This window comes from Rhinolophus sinicus, linkage group LG04 (assembly GCF_036562045.2).
Source record: "Rhinolophus sinicus isolate RSC01 linkage group LG04, ASM3656204v1, whole genome shotgun sequence".
Taxonomy (NCBI): Eukaryota; Metazoa; Chordata; class Mammalia; order Chiroptera; family Rhinolophidae; genus Rhinolophus; species Rhinolophus sinicus.
This window is the reverse complement of record NC_133754.1, coordinates 129828726-129854916: the sequence shown is the minus strand read 5'-3', so window position 1 is coordinate 129854916 and position 26191 is coordinate 129828726. Positions and strand designations below refer to the sequence as shown.

The window sequence follows — 26191 nt, the reverse complement described above, 5'->3', positions numbered from 1 at the left end:
TCTTCACAGGAGTCTTCATAAAACTCCAAATTTCTTGAAGTCCCTTTGCTCAGTTTTGAGGATGGTGTGATAGCTAATAAAAAAAACTATTCAGTAAGCATCAACTGTGCACCAGGCCATGGGTTGTGCCAGACCCTTTATACAAGTCCTCATCACAGCAACTCTAAAGGGCATCATTAGTCCCAATAAAAATTAAAAAATAAAATTATAAAACTAATATGTACGTAAATCAAAATACCTCAAACAATACCAAAGGGCATAAAATGAAAGTAAAAATCTCCTACTCTACCCTCTCTCTCAGAATCACGATATTTTCCATTCCTTTAGTGGTTCTCTCCATATCTGATAGACAGATGTGATCAATGCTTTATGAATGCGGAGAGGTGGGCTCACAATCAAGATAACCAGCTGTGGCTACCTGACTCCAGGCCCAGCACTCCCATTACTCCACATTCCCGTGTTTCCCTGAAAATAAGACCACGCCAGACAATCAGCTCTAATGCGTCCTTTCGAGCAAAAATTAATATAAGACCCGGTCTTATTTTACTAGAAGACCAGGTCTAATATAATTAATATAATATCAGACCAGGTCTTATATTAATTTTTGCTCCAAGAGACGCAACAGAGCTGATTGTCCAGCTAGGTCTTATTTTTGGGGAAATAGGGTAGCTAAGGCGCCTGGCGAGAAAAAAAAGGAATGAGTGAGGCCACAGATAAAAAGAAGGATCAGGTCAGAATTAACATCATCCCTTGCTTTCCTCTCCTCCTGCCCCTTCGAGGCTCCCACTTATTGCTACAGTTTTTGAGGACCTGAGATCACAGGATCGCTTCGTGCAAATAACCTGATGATCATTTGTGATGGCTGCGTTCTTTTTAGGCCTTGGTGCAAAATGGACAAGTCTCTCTCCTCAGGCTGCTGTCCCCCGAGTAATGTCACCCCAGTACTGTCACCCCAGTGCTGCCTCCACCCTGGCCTAGCTTTGGGACTGGGGCAAACTTCAGGTTTAGATTTCCCTGCCTATCTCTTGGGGTTGTTGGTAGGTTCAAATGAGAGACAAAAAAAACGACTGTGTAAACCTGAAATCTCTATGTAAACAGAGCAGCTGCTTTCCAAAGGCCTGTTTAGGACCCTGTGACCTTTCAATTCACAACAGTGGACTTTTAGGGTTCTTTGCAAAAGGATGTATTTTGGGGATTGGAGGATTTGCATTTTGGGTGTGTTGTCTCAATAGGGGCAGAGCTAGAAATGCGTCTTAAAAGTGGAAGGGGATATTCATTTATCTATGAAAGATGGGAGCATGAATCTTTGGTATGAGACTTTGGGAATAGGAAGTGGATTTCTTTCTGCTGGAGAACACACAGAGCTAAGCCACTGAGGGCAGATGGAGGCAGTTATCCTGCTTGGGGTACACAGTGGGTTGATAAGAGGTGTGGCTGAAAGGATGCCTGTCTCTTTGCATATAAGTATCCAACACCAAGGGCTGATCTTAGACTTTTCAGGGGTAGACAAAGAGGGGCGAGGATAAATGCTACACAGCATGAGCTTCCCAGAACCAGTAATTTCATTTGTTTGTTATTATTTGTTTGAGTGGAAAGGGGAGGGGTATTAGAAGATGGATGTGATAATTTTTCCAGGAAGCTAGTCCTGTCCCTGAGGCTCCTTCATTCTGGAAGAATCTTTAGAAACATCCTGAATTGGGGGACCTCCAAGTAAGAGCAAATAATATGCTCTGGCCATGTCTCCTAGGCTTTGCCGAGGAAGTGCAGCTGGGGAGGACTGGTTTCTGTGAAAACCCTCTAGAAACATGTGCAATATCCTGTAACATGCACAAATCTAAGACGGTATGAAGGAAGAATCTGAACGTCAGGGAGGAAGGAAAATGGTTTTAAGATGAATGAAAGGGCTGGGGAGTGGGCTGGTTCCAGAGAGAAACCATGAAAAATAGGGAAACTCAGATTTTCTTAGAGGCCCAGCTTGCCTTCCACTGCCTGCCTTCGATGCCTGTCAGGACAAAGGACGCTGCGCCCCCTGGTGTCAGACTGGAGGTCGGCGCCAGCGAGCTGCGGTGGAGACCTCGCTGGAAAAGTCGACGGGGTCAGATGCCTTTTCTTCTGTTTGCTAAGGGAGTTGAAGCTGAAATAGCCTTTGCTTTCTCAACTCTGGACTCTAAATAGAGACTCTGATGTAGACAGAGCGGGGTTTTGTTTTTCGTGCATGCAATTCAGGCTGACAGGACAATGCTTGTTTAGAAGTAACCTGGTGTGGTGGGAAGTACACTAGTCTGAAAGAAAAAACCGGCATTTTAGGTCGAGTGCTGATCTGAGGCGAGTCATTCAAAATTTTAGAACCTCCCTTTTCATGTCTTAAAAACAGAGGGGTTAGAGTAAGATATTTTACGGTCTGTCCCAAGCTCTAATATTGGGGTTTATTGGATAATCATTGCACTCTTTTCTGAAAGCCTTGCATATTTGACATTATTTTTTTCTATTTACACACAGGCGCAGATGTTATGTTTCAGCATCATGAGTTCTCCGATTCTGAGCAAAGGTTTTTGTGTCCCCTTTCCTTTTAAAAATGCAAAAAAAAAAAAAATTGTCTCTTTTCAGCACAGAAGCAGTCCCATCCACCTTTTGTGGGGCCTCTTGCAAAAAGCAGCAGAGTGAGCAGGTCTTCAGTCTCTGCTCCGTTTCTTTTTAAAATAAAATACTGAAGTGTTGTGCTGGAAATTATGCTACTAAGTGTTACATGTGGTAGGTGTGAATATGTGCTTCAATAGTTCCAGGCACAAGACCAAAAACTTCCCCAGAATTAGCAGTTTTCAGCTATAATCCGGCTAACATTTCTACAAATAGGTAGAAAGACCACTTTGGGAGTATGCTCGCTCTCAGGGGCTGTAAGGTTGGATTCCATTGAAATTTTGGGCCGTCCCTGGTACTGTCAGGTGATTTGAAGTAGGAGCAGCCCCAGGAAGAAATGAGCGCTACCCCTCCATAACCCTGCAAGTCTAGTCGCTGAAATACGTAGTCAGCGATACCTCATGGCAATTTCTTCTTTCTGCCCTGCACCTGAACTCTTAGATCCATGTAATGGGTACGCTTTGTTTTTTATTTGTGAGGAACTGATTATAGTCCTGCAAAGGATCACTGCAGTAGCAACCTTAGTTTTGCAGATGTGGAGGGAGAGTGCAGCCATTGTTCTGTTAAAGACAGTCTCAGTATTCCATATGTTGAATGGATGGAGCAGGCCCTTCCATATGAGAGAGGTGAACTGGGAGGAGGAACAGCAGGATACACAAGATGACCGATGGCAACTGTTGGGGAGGGCATTAGTGCAGTGACTTGGAACACTGTACCCCCTCTTTAGGGAAACAGCTGTGTTATGGGTTGAATTGTGTTGTGTCCTTCCAAAATTAATATGCTGAAGTCCTAACCCCCAAAACCTCAGAATGTGACTGGATTTAGAGATGGGGTCTTTACAGATATTACTAATTTAAAAGGGGGTCATTAGGGTGGCTTCTAATCCAGTGTGACTGGTGAAGTCCTTATAAGAAGAGTGAATTAGGACACAGGCGAGACTAGAGAGAAGACCATAGGAAGACACAGTGAGAAGACAGCCATCAGTGAGAAGGCAAGCCAAAGAGTAAGACCCTCGGGGGGAAAAAAATCAATCCTACTGACACCTTGATCTCAGACTTCATCTCCAGAATTGTGAGAAAATTGATTTCTGTCATTTAAGCTACTTAGTCTATGGTACTTTGTTATGGTATCCCCTAGTAAACTAATACAAGTTGCAACTCACACCAGCCAATTTTATGTTCCATTTGCAGACACAGATCTAGAGTCACCAAATTTTTCAGTTTTTAAAGAGAGGCTAAGAATCTTTTGTTTTAAATGTTGGCAGCAGGGCTCGCTTCACGGACGTGCCACCTGTGCAATCGCACAAGCCCTATGTACCCATAGTTTCCAAATCCACGGATTCATCCAACTATGGATCGAAAATATTGGAAAAAATGTTACATTGTTACTGACGTGTACTGTGTAGTTAGGCCTACGATGGCGGCATCTGTCCTGAATATGTACAGACTTTTTTTTCTTGTCATTACTCCCTAAACAATAATGTAACAACTATTTACATCATTGACATTGCATTAGGCAACATAAGTAATCAAGAGATGATTTAAATTATACAGAAGGATGTGTGTAGGTTATGTGCAAATATCATGCCGTTTTATATAAGGTACTTGAGCATCCTTGGATTCTGGTATCTGTGGGGGATGGAGAGTAGGTTCTGGAACCAATCCCCCATGGATACTGAGGGATTATTGCACTAAGAAGGTCCGCCATGTTTGGTTTAATGCTCTACTGTTACCATCTTGAAATTCTTGAGTTTTTAACAAGGGGCCTGTTGCACAGGGCCCCAGAAACTATGTAGCTTGTCCTTGTTAACAACTAACATAAATTTTCAATAATATTCAGGTTAAGCATGTGGGGACCAAAACAAAATAGGTCTGAGGCGGGACACAGCATGGGACAGTGGAATACACATTTTTTTCACTAACTGGATTAAGACTTCCTAGTCCCTGAAAATTCCTGGGAAGGAATTTATGGAGCCCAGAATGTTTGGGGGCAAGAGGAAAGGCACAGATATTCCCCAGGTGTGACTCCTTGAGATTCTGCATGAGCTAATGTGGCCCTGACTGAGAGTTTGTCTCTCTCAGAGATGGGCAGTGAGAACCTCACAATAAGCCTGTGTTGAGGAAATGCCCAATGTGAAGAACGAAGTGTTTGGTTTGGGGTGAAGGCTGGGTTGGTTTCCGCACATGGCTACTGCTGGAAGTGCTCCCAGACTCATCCATCAGGCACCAAGTTAGGCTTTGGGAAACTGGATCTGAGTATATTCCTCAGTATAGCCAGCAGGACCCTGAGGGCAGTATTGCCCCATGTAAAAGCAACACAGAGACACAGCAAGTAACAACATGACAGGGGACTGACCAGACATCAGCTTTCTGCCTGCAGTTTGTGAGAAGAGCTTTCTCTTTAAGTGGAGCCAGTCTCAGGATTCTTGAGGGGTTCTCAGTTGGGCTGCTTTAGGAGGGCTGAGCTGTAAGTGTGAAAACCTGGATTGCCTATTTCAAGGCCCACCTGAGCAGTCAATTGTAAATGATATGCTTTAGTTTCATGGTATATGCCATACCAGTTGATTCTAAAACTTTGGAAAGTTTTGCCCCAGGGAAAGGGAAGACCAATCATCAGTCAATAGAGTCATGGGGAGATCCTGTTTTGAAGGCTATGCATTGATTTATAGAAGCTCACTGAAAATATTATAGTGGAACGTTTGGTCAGGAGGTCTGCTTATTTAGTTCTATTTCTGCCCAGTACTGGCTAACTGGGGAGTGTAAATTTTAAAAGAAGTAATTTCTTATGCACATTCATGCAAACTCTCTCAGGGGAATGAGTAAAAGACTGCTGGAGACACTCTGAATTTCTTGGAAGAAAGTTGCTATATAAATTAATATAGAGCTTTTTTTTTTTCTTCATCGCAGGTCTGCAGGACACATCGAAGAACTGTCCTATCATGCAAGGGAGAGACTGAAACTCTCACTGGCCTCCATCAGGAAAGCTAAAAATCTCTCCTCCTTTCCTGCAAATTTTCCAAACCCCATGACTCTGATGTTCAGGTCAGAGAGTAAGGTTTTATATCTGTGTTCTTTATACTTTGCATATGGAGAGTCCCTGAAGGAGCACGTGATGCACTGGTTATTGTGAGCCGGATCTGGGTGTGGCCAGGACTCAGGTGAAGCAGCTAGTCCTCAAGGACCCCTGCACAGTGATCTGTGGGACCCAAGTCAGTTCCTACTTTTTTCTGACAAACAGTACCCTCCTCCTGCCTGGAGTTAGGGAGCAGGACTCCTCCTTTGGGCTGAGCCAATCCCAGGATTCATAAGGGGTTGGTGTAGTGCCCCAATATTTAAGAAGATTAAAATTCTATATGTGGCTTTTCTGATTGAATTCCTAAATGGCAGTTGCCTAAGCATGTGGGAAATCAGAAACCTTTCTAAAAATGTACATTTAAAAGACCACTGGTTTGAGAGCAATGAAAACTATGTCCACATAAAAACTTGGTCAATGAATGTTCACATTAGTCATAATAGCCCAAAGGTGAAGACAATCCAAATGTCCATCAACTAATGAATGGATAAACAAAACGTGGTGTATCAATACAGTGAAATACTATTTGGCAATAAAAAAGAATGAAATATTCATACATGCTACAGCACTGATGAACCTTAAAACATTGTGCTAAGTGAAAGATGCTAGTCACAAAGTATTGTATGATTCCATTTATATGACCTTCCTGAAATAGGCAAATCTATAGAGACAGAAGTAGACTTGGGGTCAAAGTGCGGGCATTGGAAGATGACCGTGCCCTGGTACAGAGTTTCTTTCTGGGGTGATGAAAATGTTATAAAATTAATTGTGGTAAATGTTGAACGATGCTGTAAATGTACCAAATACCACTGAATTTTGCATTTGAAATGGGTGAATTGCAGGGTGTACAAATCATGTCTCAATAAAGCTGTTAAAAAAAACTGTTTAAAATGATACTTTTAAAAGGACCCTTGGTTTATGTCTCTTTTTCTGAAGCTCTCCACCTTGGGATACAAGTGCTCAGGCTTAAAAACAGATGTTATGAGCTAAGTAAAATGAGAATGTGAAAAACACTGATTTTTCCCCTCGGTGGAGAGAGTGACTTGCAGATTTACGCACAGCTCCTCTACTTGTACCTGAAAGTGTTTTGAACTTTGCTGAAAATTATTTCCTTAGGCTGAAATCATTAAAATACGTTTAAACAATGAAACAGCAGTGGCTTTGTTGTTTCTGTCTTCCCCTTATTCTTTTCTCCTTTCTTAAGTAATAGCACCCCAATTTTCTCTTAAGGAACTGCCTACCTTGTTTTCAGTTCATGTGGTTTGAGTATTGCTGACCCTTTGCCTTAGGCTCTGTGACTCAGGCCTGATCAATCAGCAAATTCTATTAAGTGGCATGTTGGCGTTGGCTGGTGTCAGTTCATCCAAACCAACTCATAGATTTCTAGGAATTTTGTGAGTCAGTTGTTAAACATAATCATTACTAACATTTAAAGTATATGAATTTATAATTATGTAAATTATATTTAAAACAAAGTTGATAGGCACTCAAAACTCATCATTTCCTAATTATTTGAGTACATTTTACTATTATCTGTGCTCTTGAGGTTACTTACATCTACTGGACTTGTATGATGGAAATACTGTACAGCAATGCACTACTTTTTTCCAACTTCATGTTCAGTGACTCCCATTGGTAGCTTGAAATTGGCCACGGTGGCAGTATTTATACTATAAAACCAGGCAAGTACTATATAGCATGGCTGCCCCTCTTCTGAAAAGAGAGTGTTAAACATGTACCAGCTGGAGTGGGTTGAATGGTAGTCACCAAAAGATATGTTTGAGTCCTAACACCTGGAATTTGTGAATATGACCTCATTTGGGAAAAAGGGGCTTTGCAGCTGTGATTAAGTTAAGAACCTTGAGATGAGATCATCCTGGATTATCCCAGAGTAGACTATATACAATCATGTGTGTCCGTATAAGATGAGGCAGAGGGAGATTTGGCACAGACACACAGAGGAGACCCACAGATAAGAGGAGGAGTCAATGGGATCCCACAGGCAGAGACGGCATTATCGCAGCCACAAGCCAAGGAATGCCCGGGGTTACCAGAAGTTGGGAAAGAATCTCCCCTAGAGCCTTTGGAGGGAGCACTGCCCTGATGACACCTTGATTTTGGATAACTGGCTTCCAGAAATGTGAAAGAATAAATTTCTCTTGTTTTAAGTCACCCAATCTGTGGTAATTTGCTATGGCAGCCACAGGAAGCTAATATACTAGCATACCACTGCAGCACTATGATATGGTTCAGGGATAAGCATGTGACCCAAGCTAGGACAATGGGAGGTCAGTTTCTATGGTAAAAGAAACACTTTCCTTGTATTGGTTCCATCTTTGCCACCATGTTTGCCTTCAAATGAAAACAGTGCAGAAAGTGAAGTTGGGATCTAGAAAAAGAAAGAGAGAAAGGCATTCTGGACAAAGTTGTTGGAGAAGCTGGATCTATTCTACCACTGGAATCTTTTGTTACATGAACAAATTAATTGTTTTTCTTTTTAAACCAAGTTCCTAACCAATACAGACATATTGATTTCCAGAGAACATTTGAAAGTGCTCATTTGCACAGACAGGGTTGTAAATACAGACAAGTGCTATCATTTGATCAGTTACTATTTAAATCGGGCAGAACTAACAACCAGAAAAACATATTTCAGACAGTGAACATTCTGAGATCTACCTGAATTCAATCATGTTCATTTGTTCCACAAACACTTAGTGAAATCAACCATGTCTAAAGTGTTCTGTTTAGGAGCAATATCCATCCATTTAAGAACTTACAATTTATTTGCCAGTAAGGAGTTTAGTATAGCCCACATCATCAAGGCCACCAGTAGTATTGATTTTTCATTATTTAATCCATATTCTTCTGGACAGTACTAAATTCATGTAATTTCATTATTTTTCCTAAAGTGAATTCATTTAACATGCAATTAAAATATTTCAACTTCTTCATGAGATTACATTTAAGTACATTCACAAATCATAAAAAAATCTTTTGTCAAATTGAGTATTTTGGGCTGCGAAAATATTCTCATAGTGATTTTTCAATGACATTGTACCTTTAGTAATTTTGTACCTTTCAGGAATTTTTATTCTCTATTCTCTTTAGTAATTTGTTGGTGGGGACAAGCACATTTCTGAAAGGACAATGTCACAGAAAATCCCAGGGAGAGACATAATGTATTGAACTCAGTTTAAAATGAAAGGAAAATCTTTTTACCTTCAGTATTTCTATCTTTAACTACTTTTCTATTTCAAGAGGTTTAAAATTAATTTTGTCCCCCATAATCCTATTTCTTTCCTCTACTTTCCAATACCTTTGTTTTTTGATGAGCACATTTTGGATGAATTCCCAGTCAACTTCTAAAATCTAATTAAACTCAGCTAAGTTTAGCTCAGATAGCATTTACAGTCAGTTTTTTGATAGTTGAATAACTAGGGGCCCGTCTTGTGAATTCTAAAAAAAAAAAATGGTTCCTGAGGGCTGCTTGTTGCTGAAAGATCCTATTGCTAATGCTGAGGTCACCAGCATCAATAAACTAATGCCTGCTTGTCTTGATTTAAAATAGAAATGAACTTTCAGATGCAAATATCCAAATACTATATTATTCATTATACTTTTATATTTGCTAGAAGCATTTTTTACCAACAAGAGAATTGTTTTTAGCATTTTCAAGGCCACCCCCCCCAATAAATCATCAAACACATAAAGAACAAGCAAGCAGACCACACACACACACACACACACACACACACACACACACACACAGAGGCAATCAGAGATTTCACTAAGGATATATAGCATACATTAATCAATCAATAATAAGTCACGTCTACTCTCCTTTTGGTCTAGAACAATCAACTCTTTGCGACAAAAAAGGAGCCACCAAAATCTTTTGTGAGATTAGGATCATTATCAACACAGACTTAAAGGAAAACATGAAAAAATAAAAACTTAGCCTCCAGATTCCCAAATTTGGTAGCTCCCATAGAAGCCTAAAATAAAAATGGGGAACATTAAGTTACCAAAGATAGAAGAAAACCGTCAAAATAAATGTTTAGGAAATCCTTTCTTTCCATTAACAAAAGCAGCTTTTAAACATTCTCATTACTATTCTTGATAACGCTTGCTAAAGAGAACCCAAGCAAATTTGCTTTTTCTCCTAAAGCTAAAAAGAAACTCACCACCAAAGTTGAAATACAAGGAATCAGGAAAAAAAATCAGGGATTTTTTTCCATGATGGAAAATTTATACCAGAGGTACAAGAGTTTCTTTACACTAAATTGTTTTCTTCATCTGGAAAACACTGATAGAAATCTAGGTGAATGGATATAATTAAGTAGTTCTGTGGCTCCAACTCTAAAATGTTTTCTTTCTTTCTTTTCTTTTTTTTTCATCAAACACCTCAACATTTGCCCAGGAACCAGAGGAGAGGAACAGCTTTTTAAGAGTCAGACCCTGAAAACATTTCCAAGCAGCCTGGACAAAGGCTTGGAGTGACTACAATAGTGAACCATCCTGCCTTGGACCCCAATCTAGATTGATGACCTAATACATCTTTTCCAATTCTGACTGCCATAGTTTTATGAGCATCAAGAACTGGGTGCCTGCCACTGTCAACAATTAGAGCTTCTCCAGAACTTATACATCCACAGAAACTCAAGTATCCCCCACAGCACAGATTGTGCAGTCTCCAAGGGCTCACGGTGCTTCTTCTAGCTTCACCACATGTGAAATGGAAACTCCTCTTTGGCAGGAGCTTTCTTAAAGAAAAGGAAGGGTACCCGTTACTTTTCCATGTTAAATTGGCTTTAGAACAGAGCGATCCCTGAAAAGCTAATGAAGCTTAACTTAAGCGTCCTCCTTCTCAGGGGCCCCTTCCAAAGCCCTATACCTACTTTTGTGCTTGTAAGTTTGCATTATTTTTTTTTTTAAAGGAGTCCGATTAATTGTATAAGTTGTAGACCTCCCCCCACCCCACCCCCCATGGGGAGCTGCTCCTCACCTGGAGAACTGGCACCAAATCTTAGCTTGATAACGTATAAAAATTAAACTCTAACTCCTCTTTATCTTTTATGGACACCGCCTACCCCTGGCAAGTCCGCACTCAGGATAAACCTCTTAGTTGGAGTTTCTGGTCCTCAGATATCTTCTCCACTACAGTGCTGATTCAAAACCTAGCCACAATTTAAGTTTATTCTCCCCGATACTCCACTGTGGGCTAATTATTACAATGACTAAAGGCCGGAAGAGTTCCCACACGTGGTCCTCCTTTTGGTTAAGTGGCATCACTGTTCCAGTGCCAGCTAAGCTTTGTTTTCCAGTAGAGTTAATGGATTTGGACTAGGCTTCTCCACTTTCCTAACAGGGCTCTCAGGGGACTGAGCCACAGAAACATTTATTTTTTCTGATTACAAAAGTAATGGCATATAAATGTTCATATATACATATAAAACTTGAAACATTATAATAATATATAGCAGAGAAAGTGAAAATCTTCCATAATCCCACACAGCTGAGAAAACCAGTTAACATTTTTTTCAAGGCATATATTAAAATTTCATTTATTATTTTATAAAAATGGGATCATACTCTCCACTCTTAAGCATGCTATTTTCCACCTAGCAATATGTCTTAGATATATTTCCATGCCAGTCTGTAAAAAGTGATCTTCTTTTTCACCTTTCTTTTTTTTAATTGCTCCATGGTATTGTACTGTATGCCCAAACCATGCTTTTCTTAACCAATTGCTGTTAATGCACATTTGGGTTCTTTCCAGTTTTCCCTATAACAAATATTCTTGCAAACATCATTTTACACTTATATCTTTGAGCAGTTGTGGGAGTATTTCTCTATGATGAATTCCCAGAAGGTGAATTATTATTGGGTCAGAGGGTATGAGCATTTCATTTTTAATAGCTATTGCCAAATTGCCCTCCAATAATTTTATACCGATTTACACCCCCAACCCCACTGTAAGAAGGAGGCTATTTCTCCACCCTCCTTAGCAACACGAAAATCATGCAATTTGGGGATGTCTGATGTGAGTTAGGAGTTAAGAGGTTCAGCCTGTGGAGTTTTTTTCCCTTTGTGAACAGCTAACAAAGAGATCAAAAGTCTCCCCCTTTCCTTGATGAACCCCCTGCTCTGAGTGAGCCAATACCCAGACAGACATCTAGCTAATGTGAGAGGCAAAAATTCTAACACCTACTGCTCGTGTCTAGCTGAACTTATTAGAGACAATTTGTCCGTGAATGTATAAGCAAATGTGTTAGTTATAGAATACTTAATAACTACTAAAGAAATAGAAATTGATCCTGACGTTAGCACTGCTGTTTCGATGTAAACAACACATTTAATTTTATGGCATGAGAATGTTTACATCTGTACAATTCTTTTTCATCCCTACGCTTACTGGAGCAAAATAATCTGAAAAATCTATTCTTTAAAGGTATGTGAAAAGTGACTTTGAGTCAGCCCATTAATGAAGAGCAAGGTTTGCCAACAACCAGTCTTCAGGAGCTCATTTTGAGGATTACTATTGTTTATATTTCCAGAATTAGGATGACTGGCCATTAAACTGGGGAAAAAAATTTAGGGGTTATCCAGTCAAAAGATTCTAAAAGTCTGCTCCACAAAATCTTGGAGTTGCTTTGGGAAAATAGAAGAGGTTGATGGAGGAGGAAAACAGCCAGGGGTTAAATGTTCTTGGTATTCCAATCCTAATTCCACCACGAGAGCCCCGCTTTGATCTGTTTTATATGGTGGGTTACATATTGTGTTTTCTGGAGCAAGTTGATCTCTTATTTTCCTCATCTGCAAATGATAACGCTGCCTATTTAAGAGTAGTGAAGATATAATTAAATAATACTATGCATGTAAAGTGCTTAGCCCAGTGCCCTGTGCATGCCAAGGACTCAATAAATGTTTGCTATTTTATTATTTAAGGTTTCCTTTGAACCAGATTCTCCTGCTAAAAAACACATTTCAAAACCACCCATTTATTCGGGTGACAATTGTTAGTAAAGTTACATAGATTTCAGGTGTACAATTCTGTAATACATCTTCTATATATCACCTTGTGTGTTCACCACCCAGAGTCAGTTCTCTTTCTATCACCATATGTTGGATCCCCTTTACCCTCATCTACCACCCCCCACCCAAATTAAAAAAAAAATTCATTAAAAAAATCCCCCACCCATTTATTTTTGTTATCTCTAAAATAAGATTTTTTTACAGTGATTATTTCAGATGGAGTGGTTTTAGATTGTATTTATTTCCTGAATTCTAATCCAATGGTTGTTCTTTTCACTCACAGACCCCAGACCCATTTCATAGAGATAGCTGGGGGCTCTGAGGATGATGTGGCCTCCCACACACCAGGAGGCACCACTCACCAGCAAGCTGTCCAACAACAAAGCTGCTCTACCTGCCTTCCCATTGATTTATAGAAGAAATATGACCGTATGAAAAAAAAGTTTTCCCTGCCCTGTGGGAGAAGGTTCCTGCAGATTTATCACAAGAATCAAACATGAAAGTTGTAAAATGTTAAAAACATTATTCAGTTGCCATCTTTTCCATGATTATGAGGACAATTGAAAGGAATTCAGAAATAGACACTTAAACCTTCTAAGACTGGCTGAATTTTCTATTCTTGGCCAGACGTTTTTAAGAGGAAGAACTCATCCAACAAACATACACTCTTATCAATCCTTTTCTTAGGAAAGCTTGTCTTTATGTAGGGGAAGTTTGCAAGTTTTCCTAATGAATCACAGACATGAGGCAGGAGGGGGAGAGGTTGAAGCATTTTCCTCTTTGAATAGTCTAACATGAGACGAAAAACCAGGGAATAGAAGCAAAACCTTCCAAATTGTGTATCTTTTCTACCCAACAACTCCTTCCATGCCAGTCACTTCGGCTGCCTGAGAGCCAGACATGGGTTTGGGGAGGGGCTTCTCTGTGTCAGGGCCATTCGGGGTCTGTGGTAGACTTAGGAACAAGTAGACATAAAAGCTGTAGAATTAAGGGTTGAAAACAGCATTTAATGAAACCCCTCCCTGCAGACGCTCTTGATCAAAGTCTATCCTTGCAGTAAGACAATCGAGCTACAGTTGCACACATAAAATTTTGGCAACACTCTGTCCTCATTGCTTTCAACAGAGGTTTTAGACCTCTGAAACTGGGCATCGTCCCAGAATTGAGACCCAGTTGCATGACGCATACCATAAGACACACCACCACAGCCGAGGCCCGTGCAACCACTTTCTTTTAACCTCGCGTCTGTGAAAAATTACTTTCCAAAAAAATAAGTGAAACCCGATGTCTTCTCCGGGTGGTTATTTTTGCGCCTATGAAGTCAATAAAACTCTCCAGATTTATTAGACAGCTCTGCTGCGGAAGACAAGACCACTTCCTATTCCCTAGCAGAAATGTGTGCCTTTCCTTTCTGTAACCTTCTGACCACAGATTTTAATTTTACTTATTTCTTTTGTTTTTCCCAGAAAATTTGTCAGAACCTCTAAGATAAGTGAGTTGGCCTGCATTAAAATCCCAATCTCTGCATCCAAGAGTGACAAAATGAACACATTTCAATCTCCTCGAGCTTTTCTTTGCTTCCTATTTTAGAGCAACTCTCTTTTCTCCACATCAGAATCAACAAGGAGTTTGGCTATTTCACCTTCTAACACTAAACACTAAATGTAGCACCACCAACAAGTTATACTCCTGTGAAAGTCCCCTAACCATGGGTTCGTGACCACGATAATGACAATTGGATTCAATTCTATTCAATGCAACAGTATGTATTGAACCCTATAATATATGCCAGGGCTCTTCTGGTAGAGAGATGGAAAGACGTAGAAAATAATGTTCATTCTTTCAAGGAGCTTAGAGTTTACTAGGGGAAATAAACATGTTAACAAGTAAAAGTCAGTGAGTGTGACAGATTTTTTAATAAACAGAATCGTGTGAGATATAAAGACTGGAACATGGAAAGGTAATAAAAGGCTTCTCAGAGGGGATGACTTCTGGGCTGCATGTTTAGAGGTGAGTAGGAACTCATCAGATGAACGTAAGGAAGGACATGCCAAGCGTGAAGTGCAGAGGCTCAGAGGTGTGAAACAGCACGGCACCTTTGGGACTGGAGAACTTCTATGTATTGGGAATGAAGGTCAAAAGATTGTACACAACCTGTGTTCATACATAAAGGTGGGTATATTTTTTAGGTGGTGAGGAACTGCTGAATCAGTTAAAGGCTTGGGGGCAATTGCAACACGATTAGGAGAGGGAGAAACAAGTGGCTGAGTGCTATCCAGGGGAGAAATGAGGAGAGCCTGCACTAAGCCAGCATGGTAGGAATAGAGAGGAAGATTTCGAGTGATATTAGAGCAAAGAAGACATAGCAGTAGATGTGCACAGTAGTAGCGACAGCGAAGAAGAAGGTAGTAGAGTAACAAAGATTCCCCCTCCGGAATGAGTTTTAAGTGGTTCTAGTCCGTTATTTAAGAGTGACAATTACTTCCAAAATGCTTTTAAGTTATGGCCTCACTAATTTTTTCCCTCCACCTACTTCCAGAAAATGATTTGAGGTAGGAAAGAAATTTTGTAGCTAGACCAGGGCCACCCTGTCTGACAGCAGCCTTGGCCATCTATGAGCTGATGAAGGGCGTCTGTAGGACATTATCCCTGGTTCAGTCTTTCAGATTATTATTTAAAGAAATTCATACCAGTGCTATCTTGATGAGCTTGTTTTGATTATCCGCATGTTCATTTAAAATGCCATATACATCAACATAACTGGCACATGCTTGGATGAGAGCTTCTAATTTATTTACTCATATTTTAGAGCATTAAGAGAGAAGATGCTCTTGTCTACATGACTCCTTTGGTTTTGGCAAAGGAATTAATTGAAGTACAGCATTTTGGGAATCAGATAACTCTTGATTTGTTCCCTGGGAATTCGGGCAAGGAAACTAAGCTCAGTTTCTCTAACTGTGTAATGGGACAACATTAATACCTGCCTCATAGGTGTAAGAATGAAATGAGCCCATGAATGGCACGTCTTCGGCAGACAGTAAGTGACAGGTTTTTAATACTCTCTGTGTAATGCACTTTGCTGGACGCTTGGTATACAGTATCTTGTTGCAATCTTCTAGTTTTACAGAAAAGGAAATTTAAGTTGTTTGAGGGCAGTGTTTCTTTTATCCATTATATTCCCAGTTCCCAGAATAGTGTCAGCCTCAAAGCACTTAAGTGTCTGGCTAAGAGGGATTAAATAGTAACTTGTCCAACGTCAAACATCTAATAAGGAGCATGACTGGGATTCAGAGCCATGTCTGTATGATTCCAAGACTGGTACTCTTAATGATTTCCCAGTTTTACCATATAAAAGAAAATGACCTGGAACCTGAATGAAGGGCTGCTTTGTGCTTTCTTTTATTACTGTTTTTCAAATTATTTAATTATCATGAAGTTAGTGTTCTCAGGATAAGCAGTTTCCATCTATATCATTTAAAAGTCATTTTTCAGAGTATTTCTACATGGGTCAAGCTCATGGCTGATAATTCTTCCTTCTTTAGCCCTATTTCCATTTTTTAAAATGGGTTCTTGGTGAGGCCAACTACCAGTTTTCTGAAGGCACTTCATCTTTAACAGCTCCAAGCCAGAACTCATCAACCAGCCCCTCCACCTCTCCCTTCTCCCACACCCACCTTCCAAAACCCCTGCTTTCCCTTATGTTTTAATAGATGGCGTGTTTATCCACCCATGCACACTAGTTAGCAATTTTGGATTCAATCTTTCCTCTTCCCATTTTCTTTATCCATAAAGTCACCACATATTATTGTTTCTATCTCACAAAAGCTTTTAAAATCTGGCTTTTCTTTTTCACCCTCCCTGCTAGTCTCTAATTCAGTACTTCGCCATCTATTGCCTGAAGAGTTATGACAGCTTCTTAACGGACCTTCTTACCTTCAGCTCCTTCCCTCACCGTCCTTCCTATAACATACCACAGAGCAAATACTCTCCAGCCCTGAAACCTTTGGTGGTGCTCCTTCACCTTCAGGTAAGAGGTTGTGCTTCCTACCATGTAAGGCTGTATTTAAACCCAGCCCAGTCAGACTTTCTGGCCACTCTCCTCACGTGTCCTAGCCTTCAGTGATGTTGAACCACATGCAATACCCTGATTTCCCACCATCCTTTGTGACTTTGCACCTTTCTTCAAGCTGCTTCCTCTGTCTAGAATGACCTTGCCCTCCTTTTTCTCCTTGAAAACTCCTGCTCATTCCTTAAGGCTCAACCCAATATCACATCTAAGATGTGGCCTTTTCGTTTCCCCCATCCGACTCAAGGAACATTAATTGCTTCCCTTTTACGTTCATCGTAGCACTTCCAACACTTCTATTAAAATTAGTTATTTATGTATTAATGGTTTATGCAGGACTACTTAATTCATCATAACCCCAACCCCAACACAAGGATAGTTAAGGTTTTTCTATTTAAGGAAAAAGATCACATTGGTTTTTTGTTTTGTTTTTTTAAATTAAGTGAATAACACTGTAAGCGGTAAAAGGAGATAAATCATGTAGAAGGCGGGATAATAACAGATGTTTGGGAATTCTGGTCTAGCCCACAGCAGATACTCAATAAACGGGATAATATATGAATAAATCAATTTATAAACACTTGACTCTGGGCACAACCTTCCTTAATAACAAAGTTAAAAAATAGCTATGAAAAGGACGGATTGGTCTCAGGATTACGTGAAACTGGAAATCCATTAATATCAATTCACTTCTAATAAGTGAAGTTATGTTCAAACTTGGATGCTTTCTTACCCTTTATGGGTCACCCTCACCATGGGATGTTTCAAAACCCTTCTTAGAATTCTATCAATTTCTTTGTTTAAAAAGTAGTTTCCAGCCAGAGAACGAACCTTTTCTCACAGTTGCGAAAGGCCTCAGTTATCTCTGGAACTTCTGTCATCTTTTCCATCTTTATGTGTCAGATTTGGAAATGAGTTTTTACTTTTCTGTTGCAGAAGAAAACACTAGCATATAGAACTGTAACACTAAAAATACGTAAGTTTCTATTTCTTAAGGTATTAGTCTATAAATCCCTCTTGAAGGATTTCTGTGGTATACAGGACTTGTTGTAAAGAAAGTCAGACCTCACTGAACGGGGAGTCAGGGGCTCTAGGTTCCAGCTCAGATCTGCCACTCATCACTTGAGTGATCTTTGGACAAGTCACTTAAACACTAGCCCTTGCCCATGTCTCAGGAGTGGAAGAGGTTGCAAATGTGGAGCATCTCGACCACCGTAGCTTGTTGTTTACTCCTCACCGTGTTTGAATGAGGTGACAATTTAATTGCGAGATTTTATAAGAACACAGGCTTTTATTTTCCCTTGAGAAATCAGAAGATCTGGCCACACAGGTCCCACATTCCTACGCAATTTGTGATAGCTGCCCCCTTTGGTGTGCTCTGGATGGAGGCAAAATACCAGTTGCTATTTGTCCTTGTCCTTGTATTCAAGGGTGATATTAAAAATATTTAACTACTAAGGCATGGGGACGGACAGATCAGAATGGAGACCTTTGTGTTGGAAAAACATCCTGGAGATGCTCTGCTCTCCCCAGCTGCTAGATCATGCACAAGTCCAAGAGCACCTGGAGGAAGGGCCCTCCTGCACTGGGCTGAGAGCAGCTTTCTGTTCTGTGCCAACTGGGGAGGACTGTGCTGGCCTCAGGTGCATACCACCTGAACGTCAGCCCTGTTTGAACTGTTGTTTTCTCAGAGCAGGGAGATATATATTCCTGTACTTATGTTTCTTATTGAAAACAAGAAAATGAAAGAAAACTAGATAGAAAAGGCGGAATGATTTTCCTTGCCCTTCGTTGCTTTGTTCATTACCAACTGGCTGCTACAGCATCTGAGTTTGATTTCCTGGTACTAACCAATCCATAAACTCTTTTCCAGCCTAAGCATAAAGAGCCTCTGATTTTATCCATTTTATAAATGGAGTGAAAATTTTGCAAATCATCTTGAAGAGAGGGCATTGTACAGAATTTATATAAAGTCTAAAACACTGTTAGAAATAATAAATCACCAATAAATTATCTCCATGTTCTTATTGGGCTTTTCAATTTTAAAAGCACTCTGATGCCATTTTTTTTCTTTTTTAATTTAGCCATGGCTATTTTTCAAATGGAATTAATGACCAAAAGCTAGTCTCATTCTCTAATTACAGTGAGAGACACTAGACAAGAGTTGTTCCAGACACTGACCCATCTTGGCTCAGGGAGAGGCTCTGGGCAGTTTTACTACGTGCTGGCTTAGTACCTGGGGCCAGGAAACATCTGTTATAACATGCGGTCCAGTGGGTGCTCTGCTTAATTATAAAATGGCATTGCAGTGTCCCTTTGAGTTGGCTGGCCTTAGCTTCTAATGCCATACTATCAAGCAAAATGTAATTCTTGTTGTTCTGATAACTGAGTATCTAACCTGAGTGTTGAAAGGCTTTGAGAAGAGTGAAAAACTTAAACCTTTGTCCTCAGGAAAGAGGTATGCGGAAAGACAAAGCAAAGCAATGCTTTCTAAAATCAATTGAGAAGCTTAGATAAAAGTGGGCGTTCCTTATACAGAGACGGTGGAAGCTGATTCCTGAATGACTCACGCTTCTAGAGTTAACTGTTTATATAGTGCTTCCTCCTCTTCATTCCTGGGATCCTGTTTGGAAGGTCAGGGACAATGACAATTGAGAAGCAAAGGGAAAATGGGAGAAGAGTGAAGCAATGCTTGGATCACCAAAAGGCTCATTCACCTTCAAGAAGAGGATACATTTCTGTAATGAATTCATGCAGTCAGTTATGGCCCAGTACTTAGAATTTATTCTTGGAGCACGCACACTCGGAAATTCTCTATAATGGCGTGACTCTCTTATTAGCTGTTATGAGAACTTACCTTCCTCTTATATGCTGATGGGAGAATAGAGCCCATTGTCGGCAGTGTCTGCTTACGAATATCTTTTGTCTCATAGCTTGTTGTAATCACTTCCAGACCAGTGTATATTTATGATTTACATAATGTTACAGAAGAAGAAGTCTTAAGGGTTTTTTCTCTAAATCTTTTTGAATTATTATTTTAGACTCATTGCCAGTTGTTTTTTTTCTTTTTTTTTTTTTAAGGGGGAAGTTGATGAACTTTTAAACATGTCATTACATGCTCTGAAATAACAACTCTTTGTTCTTTCAAAGTTTCGTGTGGAAATTTAAAGGTGTGTGTGTGTGTGTGTGTGTGTGTGTTTAGAAACGGATAGAAAAGTAAATGGGTAAAAAGGAACACTTGAGGTTCACTGATGAAGTTAAATACACATAGGTGCATTTATTAACACATTATATGTGTTTCTATTAGAACAAAAGTTGGCAAATTTAGGAAGTCTTACCTAACATTTAGGGCGGGTTTAGAAAGCGTAGCTATACATTCATTTTTAATCATGTTTCAGTAATTAGGGGTAGCAACTGAAGGGTTAAGCCCTAAAGCAAGGAAATATCTGTAAGTCAGAAAACAAAGGGAAACTTGCATATTTCTGAAGATGACATCGGATCAGCCTGTGGATTTCAAGCAATTATGCGATATTATGATTCCCACTGAGTATGCATTAGTTGGAATACTGTTCTTTTTATTTCTCTATGTCCCAGGGTTGTACACTGAAAGAGCCCTGTTCAACTTCGCATGTCAGAATTTTGAAGGAAAAATTATAGTAAAATATGTTTAAAACAGTGGGGCCTTATGTGAGTGAGCACAACATTTTCCAAGGCTTTCAAAAATCCTTTTGTTAAAAATATGGTTTTTATTTTGTTTCCTTTTTTTCTTTCTTTTTAATTTTTTTCTTTTATTTAGCTCTTACCTCCCCTCCTTCCTAGAGAAAAGAAGAGAGAATTTTCAAAGGATATCTATAACACAGCCTACATTTAGGGCCTGGGGACTTACAATGGATTTGTTTTAAATGAGACACCCCACTTGGAAAACAAACAAGTGGGAAAAGTTCATCTGTGTCTATAACTTCAGTTCCAACAACTATGGTGACAGTCACAGTGTCTGAGTAAATGTCCCCTAGAGTCATCTTGTGAGCAACATGATTATTAATTGAGGTTTCTATGAGTTGAAAGATGGGTTGTTCATAAAGTGTAGGGACTTTTCCAGAGTGCAAGGGACTGAAGATTCAGCCCCTGGGTTTTTTCTAAAAGATGAAATGTCTTTTAAAAATTGAATTATAAACAAAACAAAACAAAAAGCAGGCACAGTGAAGTGCACAGATTGGGAATGAGGATGAATGAATGTCATATTCATTTTATTCCACGATATTCCATCTCACAAAGGAGTGAAGTAACGTGTTTGATCAGCAGGAATTACATTTAGCTGTCAGTGACAGAGACTTGACTTCAATGGCTTAAACATACAAGGGTTATTTCTAATATAAAAAAGTCGCACCTCTGGCTATCTGGGGCTCATATGGTGGTTTCTCGAAGTCATTAGGGACCCAGGTTCTTTCTAACTCTCTGTTCTTTCATCCTGAGGCCATAATGTCCATCTAGTCATCATACGTTTCTCCAAGCATAAAAGAGGAAAGGGGAAGGCAGAAAGGACACCCCTCCTGATTTAACTCTCTTTAAGGAGCTTCCCCCAAAGGACCTCAGAATATCTGCACTTACAATTCAGTAGCCAAATTTTTGTCACATGGTCACACGTAGCTGCAAGGTAGCCTGGAGGGTACAGTCTTTTAGGAAGGAAAAATCACTGCCCCAAATGACATTCTATTATAATTCTATTACTACAAATTAGGGAAGAGCAGGTATTGGATAGGAAATCACAAGTCTTGTCATACGCATATAAAACATCCTTAATGCCAATATTTTGTCTAAGCCTTACTGTTTATTTCTGTTTGAATTATGCAGTTTTTAAGGTACTAGCTTGAGAACCGAGTTTTGCATTGCACTGTCTCAAAGCACGTGGCCAAAATGAATACTTTCACACATCACTGATCCTTTCCTCCATTGTAGTTTAATCTTAGAAATATTTGTGTGCATAACTACAGTGAAGAAAATTCCAGATGCTCTTAATACTCCAAATTAGGCAAATATAGTTTTCTGTCTAAAAATTATATTTAGAAATGGTTACATCTTCAGCAATCTTTTTCTTCTCTACATTGTTGTTGGAGCTTAAACTTTCTCTATCATTAAAAAGTGGACACTTAAAAAATGTGTGGGTTCACAGTTAGAGAAATGGAAAAAACTGTAAAGAACAGCACCAACTTAGGAGATGTTATTTCCTGCAGAGGTGACCACCCTCACTTTAATTTCTTCACTTTCCTCTTTTACACTGCTTAAAATTCCACTAACTAAAGATTTGGTTAACTAAACTTTGGTTCCCAGGTATCCTATTCTAAAAGTCAGTTTTTAAAAAGAGGTAAAGTTATTAGTCATTCAAAAATCAGTGCCAATTACTTTAATCAGATTGCTTTGCTATTGGCAATGGTCAACTTCACTAAATGGGAGGTATTTATTTATCTAGTTTTTCTTTATGTTTGAGAAATAAAACATATTCAAGACAAAAAAATTCTATCTGAATGAAAAGATGTACTGTGTAAATAAGTTTCCCTTTCACCCCAGATTCCAATATTCTTTCCCTTCCTGATGTAACAATTAGTAAACTTTTCTTGTGTTTATTATCCAGAGATGTATTCTTCATGCAGAAGCATGAATAGGTATTAATACACACATACACACAATGTAAATATATAAACATTCTTTTGTTTTACCCAAATGATATGTTGTGTGTTATTTGTGCTAATTTAAAAAATGTAAATATTATCAAAGAACTTTTTTTATCAGCACATGTACCTCCTATATTAAAAAAAAATGCTCCCCATTAAAACACGAGTTTTTAGTGGTGGAAAGAATGCTATATTTTTGGAGCATGGAGCATCTTGCTTTAGTATTTTATTGGGAAGGCAACAGTATCCTGGAGCCTATGAAGGAAAACCTTGACAAAAAGAAGGATGAATTGTCCTGGGATGCTAATTCTCATGTCTGACATTGCTCCTACAGAAAATAATGTTCTAAATTCCTAATAACTTACTTGACTATACATCTAGACTTCCCTACGACAGCCCCAACGTATGCTGCTTGTCCTGGTATAATTTTTGACCACTTTCACTCTCACAATGTTCCCAGCTTGCATAACATTATGTAATCACCATTGCAACACCATTGGTAAATTAGTCAGAATGGACTGCAAAGATTAAAAAGGTAGTCTAAACCACCTGACAGTGGGGGTTTGTCTAGTTGGGACTCTGTTCAGGTACTTATGAGCAGTATGACCTGGATAAGTTATCTAACTACTGTTTGCCTCAGTTTCCTCAGCTTTCTAATGGGAATAATAATGGCCTCATAGTGGTATCATAGACATTTGAGTAAGTAATACATGTGAGGGGCTTATCACACTGTCTGGTTCATATTTAGGGCTCAATAAATGTAGCTATTTATGTTACTTATTCTTTTCACCATTTACCCCCCCCCTTGCCAAACCACTTTATTCTTATAATGTATAAAATTTAATTGATGGCATTCATCTAGGTGAACAGTCATCATCTTCTAAAAGTGGACTGTGGTATATCCATTTAAGAAGACAAATTAGGTGACTATTGGACAGTGATTATTAATTGGAGGGACCCACCATCTCTGCCCATGCCAACCTCCTCCCCCCTCAGAAGAGCGGAATCAGAGTGTAATTTGAAAATAGAGCAGCACGTTGTACTTCTGATCAGGTTGGGGTTTGGCTTTGATATTAAAATTATTTTAATTTCAATAACAGAGAAGGATGCATTAATTTCATGTCTAGCAAAGGAGAAATGCATTTGAAATGATGGGGAGACACTGTTGTAGCCATTTGTACTTTGCAAGCAGAGCCATAATAATCCGTTGATAATAGAATTACATCAGAGAGAGAGCTCAGGAGAACTTATAGCCATTCACATCTCAGTACATCTTACCTTCGCATCTAATTTTCTATTCGTTTATTATTTCCCAAAAAAGAGTCCCTTAAGGAACCTCCCTTGGCAGAAGCTATATAATCAAAACAATGAATGACAATTGTTTGTTCAGACATCCTGGAAACTCCTGAGGCCTTTTAGGGACGGATACCTTTATACTTTGACTCAGAATAGGAGTGGGAGGACAGAGGCATTGAAAGAACAGGAACAGGTATTTTCCCTTCGTATTCATTTTCTTAAAATTGAATTAGGTTCTGTGAAAAGCTGTCTTGTAGAGAAACAACCTCTTTATGATTTCACCAGCTGAGACATAAAAGGCTATTTGTGGTGTGCTATAAGTTCTGAATGCAGGTGAAAATTCCCTACTTCCTGGTTATTTTAATGATAATAAGAATAATGTTTTGTAAGTAACCTGACCCGTGTACCCAGGGATCTGAAAATCCTCAGCTCACTGTGGTGTATCATCATTTTGACTCTGGATGAGAAGGTTGCCTGAGAGCTTGATTTATTTTCACGTTACAAAATTCCCTTCTCTTCAGTTTTAGGTAATTAATTTTTTTTTAATCAAGAAAAAAGAGCATCACTTGACCATTTGAGGACATGATATAGAAAGACTTCTGCCTTCTGCCATTACTTCTTATCCAAAAGAATGCATAATTTTCTAAATATATTTGGAATAATGGACTCAATCCAATAACTAGATTCACCTCTGAGCAACGGTCTAGTGGAAAATTTTAAATGTCGCACAGCACCGCAAAAAGCTCCCTTTCACCTAGATCTAGAATGCTTCTGGGTCTCTAACCATAGCAAGCCCCAAAGGAGCAAAGGAAAGCCTGTTTAACCACACCGGTTAAAGTGGCACAGAGGGGTTACAAAAGGTCAACTGAGAGCTTGAGGCCTTAATGGCAAGGTGCAACAAACAAACTAGAGACAGCTGTTGCCTAATACTTGCACCACATTTTGACCCAATAAGCTGGTGATGTAAATAGAAAAATGTATCAGGGCAGGTCAGAACTAAGGGGAAATGTCTTCATTCATTTTGAGCTGAGTCTGAATTTATCTATACGGAAAACAAGCAAGCAGAATAATCCTACTAGAGTGCAGACCACTGTGGCACACATGGGAGATGGTTAGATTGAGTTCTGCCTAAGAAATGCCCTCCTTGGAACTCCCCTCCCTAGAATCGCATGCCAGAACAGAGAGTAGCAATGTAAGTGGTACTATCTCCTGGGGACACACTCTGCAGGACTGGGTGCTTTTCACATGGTCCCTCTAACCCACACAATCACGTGAGTGGCAGAGGAGGCATTCCCATCTCTGCTTCTCACAGGGGGCATCTGAGTAACTTGTACAGAGCCACACCGCCAGGAAGGGGCAGAACAGGGATGCGAATGCAGGTGGGGCAAAGCTGGGTGCTGTTCCTAGCCTACCTCATGTCTTCCCACACACCCCTATTTGCCGCAGTGGGGCCCCTGTTCCTCTACCCCCGATTTTCCTCACTGTGACCACTTGATTTCCCGTGCTCTCAATTATCAAAGCACCTGCAAAATGAGTCTCTTCTTCATGCTTTGGGTACAAACCACAGTAGTGGCTCAATACCCCCTCCACACACACACACAGTGGGGCAAGTCTCACTGCCTTTGTGGCCACCTCTGACTCACCCACAGAATCCAGTTTATATTGATTTATGGTCCTATTCCTTTTTCAGGGTCATGTTTTTCTTTGCTCTCTTCCCTCTCTGTTCATTCCTGGCCTACAGCTTCTACATGTTTTTGTTTGTTTGTTTTTCTTTTTATAAGAACCCATGGGCTTCAGGCCACATCCCCCAATTCCAACATGTATTTATGACTAAAACCCACTTATGAGCAAGTGGATGTCATGCCAGTGCTGACGGAGGTGTGGAGATTGCTGTAATTAGCTCTGTCCAATAGAACATTCTACAATAATGGAAATGTTCTACAATCTGCCCTGCCTCATACAGTAACCATATGAAATGTGACTAGTCTCATAGAGGAACTGAGTTTTAAATTTGGTTGAATTTTAATTTAAGCCGCCACTTGTAACTAGTAGCTACTATAGTGAACAACATGGGATGGGCATCCAAGAAAGGATGAACGCTGGCTATATTTCTGGATATCCTGGGATCTTAGGCCATGCCTGGAGATCACACCTTCTTTCTGGGAAGCCCAAGTAGGGGCTACTTCACTGTAGAAGGTCCCCAAGGATCCAGAGTCATGTTTAAGAAGAATGATCTGGGTAGACCAGACGTGGGCATGGGAAGGGGGGGTAGGAGCAACTCTGGTTGGAACTAGGATAGTGTGCGGGCTGAGAGAAGAGATCAAATTATAAAGGGAGACATGCAGGACAAAACCTTGACCTTAACACTTACTAGCTGTATGATCTTGGGCAAGTTACCTACCCTCTCTGAACC

General features: G+C 39.8%; 1 protein-coding gene and 1 long non-coding RNA gene across 7 annotated transcripts in view; one reads left to right on the top strand and one right to left on the bottom strand.

Annotated features, from left to right (window-relative positions):
• LOC141571115 (uncharacterized) overlaps positions 1 to 6859 on the top strand; it is a 40070-nt gene extending 33211 nt beyond the window's left edge. The window contains exon 2 of the long non-coding RNA XR_012495711.1: positions 5544 to 6859. This is a non-coding gene — a long non-coding RNA (uncharacterized LOC141571115). The remainder of the gene's footprint in view (positions 1 to 5543) is intronic.
• NFIB (nuclear factor I B) overlaps positions 1 to 26191 on the bottom strand; it is a 416044-nt gene that overhangs the window by 246934 nt on the left and 142919 nt on the right. The gene's annotated exons all lie outside the window — the stretch shown is intronic.